We start from the raw sequence: 15,446 nt of genomic DNA on the forward strand, positions 1-15,446 counted from the left end.
TTTCGACATCTAATGTTTGATATCCCCACCCCCTTATTGATGTGGTTATGGCAAACTTTCTCAACGACATTTAAAGGGCGATTTGTAATTAAGATATCCAATACAAAGGAAATGAAATTTTTATTCTAGGCAATTCAGTTTTTTCATCTCAATTATGTGCTTCAGAAGCGACCACGTTTTATATATTCCTAATAAGCTAAGTATTGCCCAAAGGTTTCAATTCAACGATACATAATGGCATGCACTGGTGCGTTTATATAACTGTTTTTCTTCGATATTTGCACCTTTATCTGAAAATTTCCCTTCTTTTTTAATAATTACATACCAGTGGACAATGTTCTTTAGTAGGATCGTGTAAAGTGCCGTTACGGGAAGTGGAAAATGAATTTCTTTTAATATCCTTTCAAACAATCTCTAAACAGAGGAGCAAATAAGATATCGGATATATGCGATAGTCATCCCTTAGACATTTTCTGATTTAGATCGTGTAAATGAAACTAGTGCTAGTAGAAAGACCAAATGAGTAAAACATTCTATGTCTAAAAAGTAAAGAGAGGAGATGAGTTGCAATATCAAAATTGCACAAAAGAGAAAGCTCCAGTTATTGCATGGTATGAAGAGGTTTGCAAGGTTCCAGGTACTGTATGACAGATTTAAAGAAATATTTTGAGTAGGTATTGAGTCGAAGCAAATGTCACGGCAATATGCTGGCAGTGCAGCGAAAATCAGATGGCTATCAACAACTTCAGAAAAAATAACGCATTCAAAAGAAGGAACTTTCTTAACAATGAATAAATAAAGATTGCTCTATATATAGGACCCAAAATTTTTTCAACAAAGATTCTTAAATTTGTTGAACGTTGTGCAAAATACATGGATGTCCTTTATGTTCATATAATAAATAACGTAAACCTATTTCTTTCATTTTTAAACAAAAACATTTCTCATTACGTCTAGAGAAACGTATTTTTAAACTTTTACTCATTCGGTAGGTATAGCTATCAAAGGTTTCTAGAAAAATCTATGATAGCAGCATTGACTAAATGTACAATTGGCAAACTAATAAAAATGAGAAAAAAGTGTTATTTTACTGTCTGAAATATATTATATTGTTAGTATGAAAATAAAAAGTATGCAAATATTTGGGAGTAATCAATTATTTTTCTACTTATAACCTTTAACATCTTATGATTTTCCATATATTTCCCATACTTTCCATTAATTCACTTCTACAAACGACAAATAAATTGTATCATTAATTTGCTTGAAAATATTAAATAGTTTTATCAGAAAAGGCACACGGAATATAGGCCATCATGTTACGAGATTTTTACAAGGGAATGGGAAAATATAAAAGACTTTAGGCAGCCAAACATGACAAGAAGGATGGATGCTGCTTTCGCAAACTGGATTATACAAGCTTCCGCGTCATCGGCTGCCACTCGTGATGGAGGGCAGAAAGTTTGGCTTTACACAAATCCAAGCGTAACAAGAAAATAACTAATCTAGCATCATATTCCGCTGCACGCATGAATATTTACTGATTGATTTCTATCGTAATAGAAGAACAGATAAGAATAAAAATTGAATGTTGTTAATATCGTAAAAAATCAAATTATTATTATCTAGAATTCCATAATGAAATATAAATTTAAAGGTTATGCGCATAAGAAAAGTTTTAAATAAATAATTGCACAGCAATCCTTTTAATGCCAATTATTTTGAAATCAGATTTAAGCAAACTGGAATTGGAATGCTGAACATAGTAATGAAAGATACATTTTATATATATAATAAATTATTTTTTTAAAGAACTGCAAAATGTACTAAACATTGCATATATTATTTAGGTATAATTAACTTGTATTACTGACTTTGAATTCAGATTATTAGGAATTTGATACAGAGTATGTCGGTTAAATTTTAAACGTATACGGCAGGGGTGGGCTTTAAGTCGATTGCGATCGATCGGTGGACCGCTAAGACATTTTGGGGTGACAGCCTTTACTAAGACTCGCATATTAAAAGAAATATATTTATGGAACACCGACGAAAGGTTTCAAAAATATTTCTGACGAGTTGTTTAAAAACGGAGGTACATTAAACAAAGATAAATATTATGATGAAATAATAAAACTTTACTCGAAATTCGAGGGAATTTTCCAAGAATTTACTAGTCTAGAACCAACTGTTACATTCATGTGCTACATATTTGGCATTATTGATGTGGAAGAAATAAGTGAAAATATAAGTTATATATTCTCTTTAACCCCTGAAGAAAGAGATGTTTTATTCTTTCAAAATGGCATTTTAAAAGTAAATAGTTCAGAACCTTAGGGTAACTATTGGAATCTAATGGACGAAGTAAATTATCCAGTTTAAAAAAAAAGTTGCATATCATTTATTATTGTACTTTGGCTCTACCTACATGTGTGAATCTGCATTTTCAACGATGAATATAATTAAGACAGCATACCATTTTCTTCTTACAGACAACCATTTAGAATCCAGTACAAGATTAGCAGTTAATAATTTATACCTAGATATTCAGGATTGGCGAAGAATATGCAGACAAGGTCTTCTACTAACTATAACTGCGAGAACTAATTTTAGATGAAAATGATTTATCTTCTTATGTATTTTGAATTGTTTGATATTGAATCCATCATTTGATATTATTATATTTGTGGCTATTATTTGTATCCAGTATTATTATTATGTTTGTAGTTCCGTAGATAAGTACATATTTCGTATTTATTATAAAGTTGTAATAAATATTGTAGAGCTTCTTTTTAGCTAACCACATCGGCGACACTGGATGTACCGCTACACCTTGAAAAAATTAGAAGTAGTTCGTACCTTGGAAAAATCTACCCACCCCTGATATACAGGTATGGAGTTATATCTTGTAAACGAATTAGACATTAAACAGCATACTTCTTCTTTAACTTTAAACAATGGGAAAAAATAATTTATACTGTATGTAGCCATGAAAATGGTTATAATTTTAGGACAACATTGTAATCGATGATTAGAAATTAGGCAAAAAATATTTTTAAGAAATTGCTAAAATTCCAGGAAATTTTGCATCACTATTAAATTGGTATCATTAAAGAAACAATTTTTTGTAAATTGAAACAGTGTAAATTATTTTCGTGATATATTTTCGGAAGTTCCTTCGGAGAATTTAGCTTAATTCCTAATTACTTAATATTTTGATTAAAATTTAAAAAAAAATAGCTTCAAAAAATTCCCACACTTCAAAGTATATATGTGTCAAATGATTTAGTTGTCCATGATCTAATCGGGCCTGTATACCACCAACACACATATACATGCACGCGTTTTTATTATTAGTAAAGATATGGATATCAATTTTTGATTTGAATAACTTTTTCGTTATACACATTTAGTATTATCAATTTTTTTTGTGTGTATTGTGTGGCATAGTTTAACCAGAAAATGAATCTTGCACCATTAAATTGCACATCCAATCGACAAATCCACAATTCCAGCTTTAAAACGTTGGAACATATTTTTGCTGTATATAGATATACCCATGCACTTTGCACTTAAGCCAGGTCTAATATCGCAGTTCAAACTTCCTAACTCTGATGATTGTGGAAATTGGGTTATTTGCTTCATCAATCATTCTCATTACTTGACCCTGGGCTCAAAATGGAGTCGATTCATGTTCACGTGACACGCATCAACCGGATTTTATTTGCTATCAAAAATCTTCATTTCATTTTACTGTTGTAAAGATACAATTTTGTATCTTTACAACTTACTGTAATTGTAAAGATACAATTTTGGAATCGATTTTTCTTGTTTTGAAATTTTGTATATTTGTGTATTTTCGATATTATACACTATTTTAATATTTTCATTATTAACGATTTTTTGAATTGAATTAAATTTTACTTCATGTATAAGCCATCATCTTTTACCAAATTTGAGAAAATTTTACTCCCCAAATATCTATAAGAATAAAATATACAATAAAATAAAGAAGTTTGATTCATTGGAAATTATATAAAATGGGGGAAAGTTAAAAGTTCTAAAATTTATATCGTTCAATAAGCATTTAAGTACTGTTTTTAGATTCAAAAGAATGATCTCATCTATGATACCAATGTAATTTTTGTAAAAAGAAATTTCTTTAACCTGAATTTCTTTTGCTCAGAAGATAATATAAAAATCAACCTCAGTTTTTGAGTATTGATATACAACCAAACTATACATATTAATGATGCCAAATTTATCACTATATTTTGTCTCTAATTTCAATAAATATTTAAAAATCAACTTTTCAGGGTTATTCTTTTTGAGAGAAAAGCAGTTTTAAAATCCCTTTTACTTTTAATTTTAATACATGCAGTTTTAGCTATGATTTTAAATCCCAATATTCATTTAATCCATGCTAATTTCTGCTAAAAATTAACATGACTGACTGATAATTAATATATTGATTTAAATTTAAACAGTCATATTAATATTTCTGATAAACCAATTGGTCGCTAAAAGCAGTTTAGTAAGAAATCAAATTCACAATGAGTATCTATTAATAAACGTCTAGCAAAATATGTAACTCAAAGTGGAGTTAAAATGTCCTCGCCCCTTTGATTTGTGTGTCGATGAGCAAATCCAAACTTCTGTTTTGGCTCTAAGCGACTCAGTCATTTGGTTGTCACATTAATTTAGTTTAAAAAAACTACTAATATCTCTCTTGTATAAATTATATACATTACATTACACACAAATCATAAAATATTGTATGTTTTAAAGGCTAAACTATAGAATACAATCGCAATATTGTAATTTTTAACGGCGATCATTTGTCAAGTATGATAGCCAAATTGTATTCCTTTGCTGCTATTTGACGAGTTCTCTATTATTTGGCAAAGATAGCCGAAAAAATTTGTACCATTTTCTTTACTTTCTTCATTTAAAAATTATACACGTCAAAAAGGCTTTGGGTACAATAAAAAGTAATCACATTTGCGAGAAATTAATTTAAAATAATTCAACTTTAACAATGCTTTATGAATATCATGGCTAAAACGAAAAAGGAAATGTATGTCAGATATTGAAATACTTATCTAATCAGGAATTTCATCCGACATTTGGGCTATGGAATGTTACGAACTTTTAAACAAAGAGTTTAAACTTTTGGTGAACAGCTAGTGTTTGATAATCTATATTTTTTATTTACAATATTGTTATATTCAATAATTTCATATAAGCGTGTAGTGTGAGGACTGGGGAGTTATAAAGATATTCAAGAAAAACTAAAATGGGAACCAGGAAAGATCGCTACAACATCAGTACCGATGTTCGCAGACAGCGTTGTCAAATTCGAAAGACAAATTCAGCGCGGAGATAGTAGGCATTAAGGAGATGAAAATGTACCAGAAATCATAGGGTAGCAGGTAACGTTTATTCAGTGAAAAGCTCAAAAACAGACGTCGAAAAGACAGTGAGTCTAGCGAAGTGAATGGCCCTATGAATGCGAGGATTAGGAACAAGGTAATCGTGAAGAAGCCCTTTCGTAGGTAAATTTTTCATGCGTCCGAGAAAAATAAAATCAGCGAGCAAGTATTCATTAACGAACATCGCAGAATTTATGGTCGTTAAACTTCACTCGCAAAAAAGTCAGATTTCACGAATGTAACTAAAATGTGCTGGTCCTCCATCATACATTAACCGAATGTTCTGGCGTACAATTGTCCCTGCAGTAAATCCGGAGGAACGTGTTGGAAGAAAACAATGTACTTTGAGCCGCTGAGGCGTTCGGGCAGAAGATACAGTCCAAATAGATGACTCTGCCCAGATGTTAATATCAAACTAGTGTTGTACATTCGACAATATAGTCATGGGGGGATTTTCGAATGACCAAATATTCGCATTGTGCGTGTTGAAGATACCTTCTGTCGAAAAACAGGCTTCATCTGAGAATAAAACTCTAGCAGAAAAGTGTGCATCTTTCTCTGTGGCATCAAGAATCCAGCGTGCGAACTCCACCCGATTTGCATTTTCATTGAAAAAAGTTACCTGTGACCCAATGTTTTCTGATAAAATTTCATCTCTTTAATGCTTACTATCTCGGTGCGGAATTTATATTTCGAATTTGACAACGTTCTCTGTGAACATCGGTACTGATGTTGCAGCGATGTTTCGTGGTTCCCATTTTAGTTTTTCTTGAATATCTTTAAAACTCCCAGTCCTCACATTACACGCTTATATGAAATTATAGAATATAAAATTTCTTACATTTTCAAGCTTTTAGTTTCCTTCAAGTTTTAATATTTTTGCAAATATGGGTTCTAAACTACTTTTTCGTTTTCAGTAATTTACGACTCCTAGAACATCAAATACACATGTTAGTAGCATGAAAAAGAAACCTTTAAGAATGTACTTTCACTTAAAAAAATTCATAGTTGAAACACCATTTGTTATTTTTTTATTAAATTTTTACAGTTTCCAACAGTTTTCCGACTCTTTATATTTTTGCGCTTTTCACCTGCTAAACGTCGTTTGGGACCCTATGTTGTATGGTGATTCTTTATCCTCCTGATGTCTACTATCACCCCTCTGAATGTGTCGATCGAATTCGGCAACACCCTGTATATATATATTGATAATATTTCCTTTTAAGATTTTTTAAAAATTGTGTTTAGCCAAGCCCATTGTATATTTATTTGTTATATGTCTTCAAATATATATGTTATATATATGTACATATATGTGATACAACAAATATATATGTTATATATATATTTGTTATGTGTCTATATGTCTTCACGCGATTTTAGTGATTCATTTTGATTTCAGTGTTCGAATGTATAGAAAATAAGCCATTGAAAGGAAACAAAGGTTGGCAAAAGACGGAACTGCACAATGGACGGCGAAACAAAGCCAAGGGACATTACATCAGATCTGAGATACAGCGACATTGATGCGGCGATACATAAATCAGATGTGAATCGGGCTATTAATACAATATTAGCTGGTCTAGACGGATAAATCTTCTAGCAATATATATATTTATAAAGAGAGAGAGAGAGAGAGAGAGAGAGAGAGAGAGAGATTTCTCTTAGAGGGTTCCTAAAAATGTGTTATTTAGTTACGGGATTTGGTGGCATTCTACAGGAGTTGATACATTGCATGAATTTACTTTTCAACGCAAACGCGCGGAAGAAGTGTAGCGCAGTTATGTACAGCTCATAAAGATCGGTTATTATAAGGGATTATATTTCCGGAATGATTAACACAGATTATATTTCAAATTAAAATGAAGCGAAACTATATCATGTTGTCATATTTTTTTATTCCAAAACAAACAACTGGTGTTGCCAATTTTAAAAAGACAAACTTGCGAAAACAAAGATAATAATAATAAGATATAGCTGCTACAGAAGCAATACGATCAGACTTGGCATTATGGGATACTTCGAACCCTCTATGAGTTTGGGTTTCGTGGTCAATTACGGCTTTTTATTAATTTTTTTTATTTCGTCGTGTTTTTAAGGTCCGTGTTGGATCAACATTATCTGACTCTTTTATTCAAATAGAAGGTATTCCTTAGGGTAGCGTATTAAGCGTTACTCTTTTTATCATTCACATTTCTAAAATTCTTTTAATAATTCCTTCATCAGTTGATGATTTGCAAATTTCTTTCCGAGGATCAAACATGAGACTGATTGAAAGGTAGTTGCAGACTGCTGTGAATAGTCTTGTTAAATGGTGTGATCAGAAAGGATACACAGTTTCATCAAGTAAAAGTTGTTGCGTCCACTTTCGCAGAAAACGCAGTCTTCACCCTGAACCTGAAATTTATATACGCAACAGAGTTCTTCCTTTGGTTCCAGAGGTTCGTTTTCTCGGGGTAATTTTTGACTGAAAGCTTTCTTTCCATCCTCACATCTCCTTTCTACGAAAGAAATGCGAAAAAATGCTAAATATTCTAAAGGTTCTCTTCAACACATTTTGGGGGCTGATAGGACATCTTTACTCCAAGTTTATGAAGCTCTGATTTTCTCTCGGATAGACTACAGTTGTATAGCATATGGTTCTACCAACATTTCTGCTTTGAAAAAAACTTGATGCAATCCATCATTCTGCTCTGAGGATTTGCTCTGGAGCTTTCCGCACATGCACATTGCAAAGCTTATATGTGACGTGCCATCAACTTTCACTTTCTTTGCGTCGCCTTGAGCATCGTGCCCGGTACAACAACTATAAAACAATCTTTACGGATGGTTCGAAAACGATGAATCATGTCGGTTTCGGTGTTATTTTAGATAACACTTCTTATAATTATATTCTCCCCAAATACTGTGCAGTATACACGGCAGAAGCAACTGCTATTTTATATACATTACAATGTATTTTTTCATCTGACTGTCGGAAATTTTGCACATACACCGACAACATGAACAGCAATTACAAAATTTGGATTCCTCTTGTCATCCGATTGTTGCACAAATCATGGAACAACTATCAATACTGGCGAACAGAGACTTCGACGTAAGTTTCTGCTGGGTACCGAGTTACGTTGGAATTTATGGCAATGAGCTTGTAGATCAAGCTGCAAAATTAGCTTCAGAATCTCTCAATTTCCACGTTCCCTTTTGTGATGTTTATGGATATATCAAACGATATATCCATATATCAATGATATATCCAAACCGATGCGCAGATGTAAAATTAACTCGTCTTCGCATTGGACACACTAGGTACACGCATAGACATTTGCTGTGTGGTGAAGGAGCTCCTCATTATACAAACTGTGATGTGGTCAATTCTATTGCTCTTATTCTTACTCAATGTCCCAATTTTACTCCTGATCGCTTAACTCACTTTCATTCGCCTATTTTAAATCTACAGGACATGGTGGGTGAGAAACCTCACTCAAAACTTTTTGACTTTTTAAAAACCATTGGCTTTGTTCATAGTATTTAGAATTTGAGTTATTTTAAACCTTGTGCCAAATCGTGATGAGTCATGAATCTTAACTTTTGACATTTTACAATAAATTCTTGTTTTATTTTACACTTTTTTTATATACTGAAACCATTTAAAAATCCTTGTGAATGGCTCAGCTTGTCCTAAATTGGACCTTGCACCAATAAGCCGCACCATACCATACTAGCTACAGAAGCAATAACTAAAAGTAATAATTAAAAATCTCAGAACTTAAATAAATGAATTTGGTATTTGGTCTTGTGAATACAACTGTAGCCTTACATCAAATTTTGATTTCAATTAATTGGGAGAAGGCGTTAAAAAAATGCTAGATTTTCCAGCACTTGCAAACTAACCACATTCTTCTATAAATCGCCAAAATATAAGTAATCTTAAACTAAATTCAGTAAAAATGCTAGATTCATGTCAAAGATCGATAATTTGTTACTATTGCTCACCAATGCCAAGCGATTATTACAAAGTTAACATGGGGGAACAATAAGGGTATTCACGGCTTTGTTCAAAGTCCGCAGTTTGATGCTGGGGAGATAGGGACAAACTTTTATTTACGATAATTCCAGAAAGGTTTGAAAAGATTATTTCCTCTGATTATATTTTAATGTATTTGCCTAAGCAAGTTTAAAAGATATATCATTTTTATTATTTAAACTATTTTTTTATTAACTTCAAATTATTAATTTCAAGCTTAAAAGTAAGTATTTCAAATTAATTATTAAATATAAAATAATATTAAAAATAAATAAATGATGAAAAATAAAATATAAAATAAAAAATAATTAATCCTTTTAGTCATGAGTTACATAAATAATGTATTAAAAATGTAATGTTTTTCTAAACTTGCACTTAAAAGAAACAAAAGAACTGTTAACTGAAAGCAAATGTTATCCTATATTCTTTACATTCATCTATTTCATTTTCATTAAAGAGTAATCTAGTCTTCTGAAAACAAATCCAGCTTATTATTTGCCTATTTATTACAAATTGAGATAAAAGGATTGGCAACAAAAATGGATATACTAAAATGTTTTTTCCCCCTCTTAATTTTCTACAGGAGAAAGATGACACTGTAACTGTCTATCCTATCCCTTTTCTTTCCCCACGTTCAGCAATTATCGGAAACTCATTAGTGATCTTTGATTAATGGTTTATGTGTCGTTTCACCACCACTGTTGTTCTTTTCACATAAGCTTTATTTTTAATAGAAAAGGAAGACCCGTTTGTTAAGGATTTAGTTCTCATTTCTGGCAATGATAAAGCATTTATTGATAAATAGCTGACGTGGCATGGTTGTTAGTTGTAAAAGATAGTTGTCGAATAATTAAGACAAACATACTAGGTATATGCGCTAGAAATTTAGAATTAAAGTATTTTAAGTGTAAAAAAAAAGTCGAGAAATGTCCAGAAACTGCTCATAATTGTCACAGGAGTGGACGCACTGTCAATCTCTTTATACACTCTTTTGAACTAATAAAAGAAGTTAGAGATCTCTTTCTCGTTTATTATATTATAAAGTACTATTTATTTTACATTTCAAGTTGGAAAACAGCAGAAAAAAATAAAAGGCACAAGATTACATCTTTTAAATAGTAAAGAATATGATTGCAATATACCAGGTGAATTAAAGGAACGGAACGAATTTAGAAATTAATAATTCCCAAGTGAATGAAGTTAAAAAGATGCTTTCAGAAAGAAAGATGAAAATGAAACCAGATTTTTTTTTCTTAAAATCAGAACTTATTCACAGAAACAAACTGGGGTGGTAAAATTTACAATATCAGGCGTTTTTTGCATTCGTTAAAGAGATGTTTTGTATAGAATAATGCAATAACTTAAACTATTTAGATATATTCAGTATGTCATGATCTGTTCAAAAACTCCATTACCGATAAAGGAATAAGAAAGAATTCACATTTTTTTGGTTTTGTTTAGCTTCATTTTTGGTGGTATGGCAAGGTTTAAGCACAAACATATGAAACTGTTTTAACTACTGATTTTCACAATATTCGCCCTGAATCTGCTGATTGTGATTTCTCACATTTTTTTTAAATATAAAGAAATATTTTATCTTGATCTTTCTGAGAACAGTTACATCAGTCATATTATGACGAAAAGCTCTCCATATATTTTTGAAATGATTTGCGTCTTGAAACAACTTATCTGATGCTAGGCCAGTGAAGGATAAACCTAAAATCTGCTGCTTATAGGGAATCTGTGAGAAAAGAACTCAATATTGGTGGATAGAAGAATTTAAAAGGCAGACATATATCTCGTAGAAGAACATGCTTTCTCCCGGAGAGATGAATGTTTGTCTAGGCATACGATAAGAAACTGAGCTTTCAGGAGGCGAAATGAAACATAGTCACCCAGAAAGTTGTGCGTGCTAATGCATCGAAGTATGTATCTTCAGAAAAGATTTTAATTCAGATAATGTGGTTACCTCCCGCTCTTTGGTTGAGCGGTGCCTTTGTTATGGAAATCAGTTCGATATAGTTCATGGTAAGTGTCATTCTCTATATAACGGATAATGACAGCTTGTTCCACAAGAGAATTCAAACCACAGGCAACAAAATGCAGCCGAAGAGCTCATAAATATCGAAAGATCAACAACACAGTAGTAGACAACAAACTGATATTTAAATAACGGTACAGTACAGCAGAGCTTAGCTTAAACAACGGAGAGCCCACTCTGCGATTAACATTCTAAATGCAGAATACACTAGTTTTGTGTATGAAACTTCAGTCGGATTATAATTTTCTAGAAAGACCTCGGTTCCCATTGAAGATATCACCAAAATTCTTGTATTATCTGGAATCTTCATTTTTGTTGCGACATAGTTATCAAATTCGTCGTCAAAGCCGAGAATCATTAACCTGACATTCATTAAGAATATCTGTTAATCTTTCTGTCTGATAATGATATTAACTGACAGAGAAAAATACCACATATTTGTTTCCGTAACACGAGCAAGCATTAAGATAAATGAATCAAAAGAGACGAGAAGGTTCACTGATCTTCAATTAAATCATATTTAATATTACTGCTATAATCAGGACATCTATTAGTCAGATTGGTCTGTGTTCCATCCTAATATGACTTTATCAAACTTTTATTAGCACAAACAAGTGACTTTACATTATTGACTCTCTATGTGATATATTATCTTTCCTGAGTATAACATTTTTATTTGTATATATAGAATTTAGTTTTCTTGTATGGCAACGTTGTGTATTAATTTCAGTTTGGAATTCTAGTATTTTGAATGAAACAGTAGACATTACTTTATATTTCTTGAGATCGTCAAACACTGCGTAAAAAATTAGAAGCACAATCGTTTTCTTTAATTTTTCTTTTGTACTTTTATCCTGGCTAATAGATTCTTAGGTAGGTTTCATTTAATAACGTAAGTCTTCTTTATTTTCATGTAAAAATGAAATAGCTAGCACTATTTATAATTAGAAAGATGAGAATGTATGATTTACAGTGCGTAAAAAAGTAAAAGGACACCTACTACATTTTTTTTTTATTTGGCGAAATGTGCACCAGTAGAAGAGTAAGTATATACTTTTTTAAAACTGTTTTTTTTCTCACGAAAACGTATTTTGTTAAACTTTTCACTAATGCTTTAATTTCAGAATACCTAGAGGCATATCCTTAAATGATTTTCAAAAAGATCAAACAGTTGCATATAAAAAGGAAGATAAAGGTATTAAAGAGATCACTTTATACTGCACGTCAACCCTAATACAGCTTCTAACTTTATGAAAAATCCAAACAAAAACGGAATAAGAAAAAAGACTGATAAGCCTAAAACGTTAACGCCTCGTGATGAAAGTAAACTTGCTCATGAGCTTAAAAAGAGTAGTAGAAGTGTTGCAAAAGCTAGAAATCAAGCAGGACATCTTCATGTGTCCAAGCAAACAGTATACAACTACAACCAAAGATCCAAAAGATTCGCTTTCAAAAAATGGAAGCATCATCCAAAGTGGAAACAAACACATATTAATAATCGTTTGTTTTTGGTCTAAGAAACACATGTAATGGACCACAGAGTGGACTACCGTGATATTTTTAGATGAAAAAAAAAAGATGGTCCAGGTGGTTATCAATATTACTGGTATTGTCTAAAGAATGCAGAACAATATTATTCAACTAGACAAATGATTGGGGGAAGTTTGATGGTCTGGTTAGCAGTTGGTTATGGAGGAGGAACAAGTTTGGTCTTTCTCAATGGTAGGTAAAAGCATACAGACTACATTAATGTTCTGAATTCTGAACTTCTTCCTTATGGCGCTCCGATTTAGGAGGAGAAAAGCGCATGTTTCAACAAGATGCAGTTTCAATCCATACCGCTAATGAGGTTAAAAATTAGTTCATTGCAAATAATGTCACAAGTTTTACCATGACCAACTAAAAGCCCCAATCTTAATATAGTAGAAAATATCTGGGTAATGCTTGTTCGTCGAGTATACGCTGGTACGAAAGAGTCTGAATCGCTCTCTGAGTTTCGAGTGGATTAAATACCTCCTGCGATAATTTTTGTCGAACAGAAATCCAAACTTTGTTTGATTCACTTCCAAACAGAATATTCGAAGTCATAAAGGCTAATAGAAAGAATATTCCTTACTAAAACCGCTTGTATTTTATTCTTTTCTACTTTTTTACATGGTTCCAAATCAAAGGAACCATTTTTGTTGTCATTTATACTTTATTTTTGAATATTAGGGTAATGATACTAATATTTTTTTGGTGAATGATCTAAAAAATAATTCTTATAAAAATAATTGCAGTAAAAAAAATCCTTATTAAAAAAAATCTAGTGTCCTTCTACTTTTTTACACAGTGTATCTGTGCAGATTTATATTATCGGACTTTATTTCTGATAACACGAAACAATCAGTGTTACATTACAAATTGTGATATATTTGTCGGTTTTAATAAGTATTTCATGTAGACTATTCTTTATTGAGCCTTCCTTGTAGAATAGAAAGCAAAATGAGCACATTCAAACTGAAGTTTCAGATTATAGCTCAGTAGTTTCTTGTGAAAACATTCACACCTTTAAATTTCTTTTTTCTGAATTGTCCAGCCAAAACTGCAATAATCCCATCGTGACATGCTATAAAAATTAAACAGGTACCCATTATAAAGTTTTAATGCCGTTCCAACCTTGATTATGACGAAAATACATTCGATTCAGCAACTTTTTAAATAACGCTTACAAAACAGATGTTTCCAAAGCCATTATAAGATAAAACTTAACATTTTCTGCAAGTAAAAGGATATTGAATATTCTTAGAGGTAACGCGGGAGCATCGTGAAAAATACATCATTATGCAGTAATCCTTTGTGAGAAACTGATAAAATGAAACCGGAATTCAATGAGCGCAATTATGGAGTCGATGCCACATCATTTACAGAAATTTAATTGCAGTCGATTGCCTCATATTAAATACTACCGTATCTCCTGGCGCAAGCTAATGAGTATTTGCGCCAGCTCGTTGGCATCATCAGGGACGCGTTTTCGCCAGTTTTAAAGCCGGGAAACAAGAGAAAAAAAAAGCGGCAAATGAGCTTTACGCCGTTTTCACTAACGGTTTGTCATTAACCATCTAAATGGAAGTAGTTAGGTTGTAGAATACTTACTTATCATCAAAATGTAGCATCATTTACTTTCCAGAACTAGGAGCTACGATTGCATAAGGAAAATGATAATACTTTTAACCAAATATTATGAGGATATAAGATAATGTAGATCTTAAATGATATTTTTTAAGCCTTTAAAAAAAAAAGCGAGATTTAGAAGATGCGAATGGTAGTCATTTTTTGAAGTCTAAATCTTTAATCAGAATCGTTACTTTCTTTCTTTCTATTAAAAATGACATTTTATATGCATATTTATATGAAATTATTCGAAGTATTACTTGTTAGTTAGTAATAGTTAAATTATGCGAGTTTGTAAAATGATGCAAGAATAAATTTTGATGCTTGTCTTATTATTTAAATTATTTAATCAAATATTCGAAACAAAGTGCTTAGATTTTGAGGCTGATAATGTGGCAAAAATGTTTAATAAGTACAAAAAATGCCTGAATTCTAGAGATTACGAAGCTAAATGATATCCAAAAACATGATATTAAGAAAAAAAAATGTTAAAAGAAAATTACCTTGATGCATTTTAAAAAGTATGAATTTAAGATTTGTGCAGTAAAATATTTGAAACTGACGAATGTATCAAGTGAAATAAAATTTTATTTAACGAAATGAAACTAAAAAAACTATAAAAATGACATATATGTCAATTGATTGTATTAAAAAGCCTAAATGCTCTAAAATAAGAGGCAAAATAGTCAAAAAAAATTATTATTTAATGTAAACTGCTGCACTTGTGTACTAAAATTTTTGTTTTTATTCTACATAAAAAGAACGAAAATGTCTGAAAAAAGCAATGTAAGCTCGA

The sequence above is a fragment of the Argiope bruennichi genome, chromosome 2 (assembly GCF_947563725.1).
Source record: "Argiope bruennichi chromosome 2, qqArgBrue1.1, whole genome shotgun sequence".
In the NCBI taxonomy this organism is placed as follows: domain Eukaryota; kingdom Metazoa; phylum Arthropoda; class Arachnida; order Araneae; family Araneidae; genus Argiope; species Argiope bruennichi.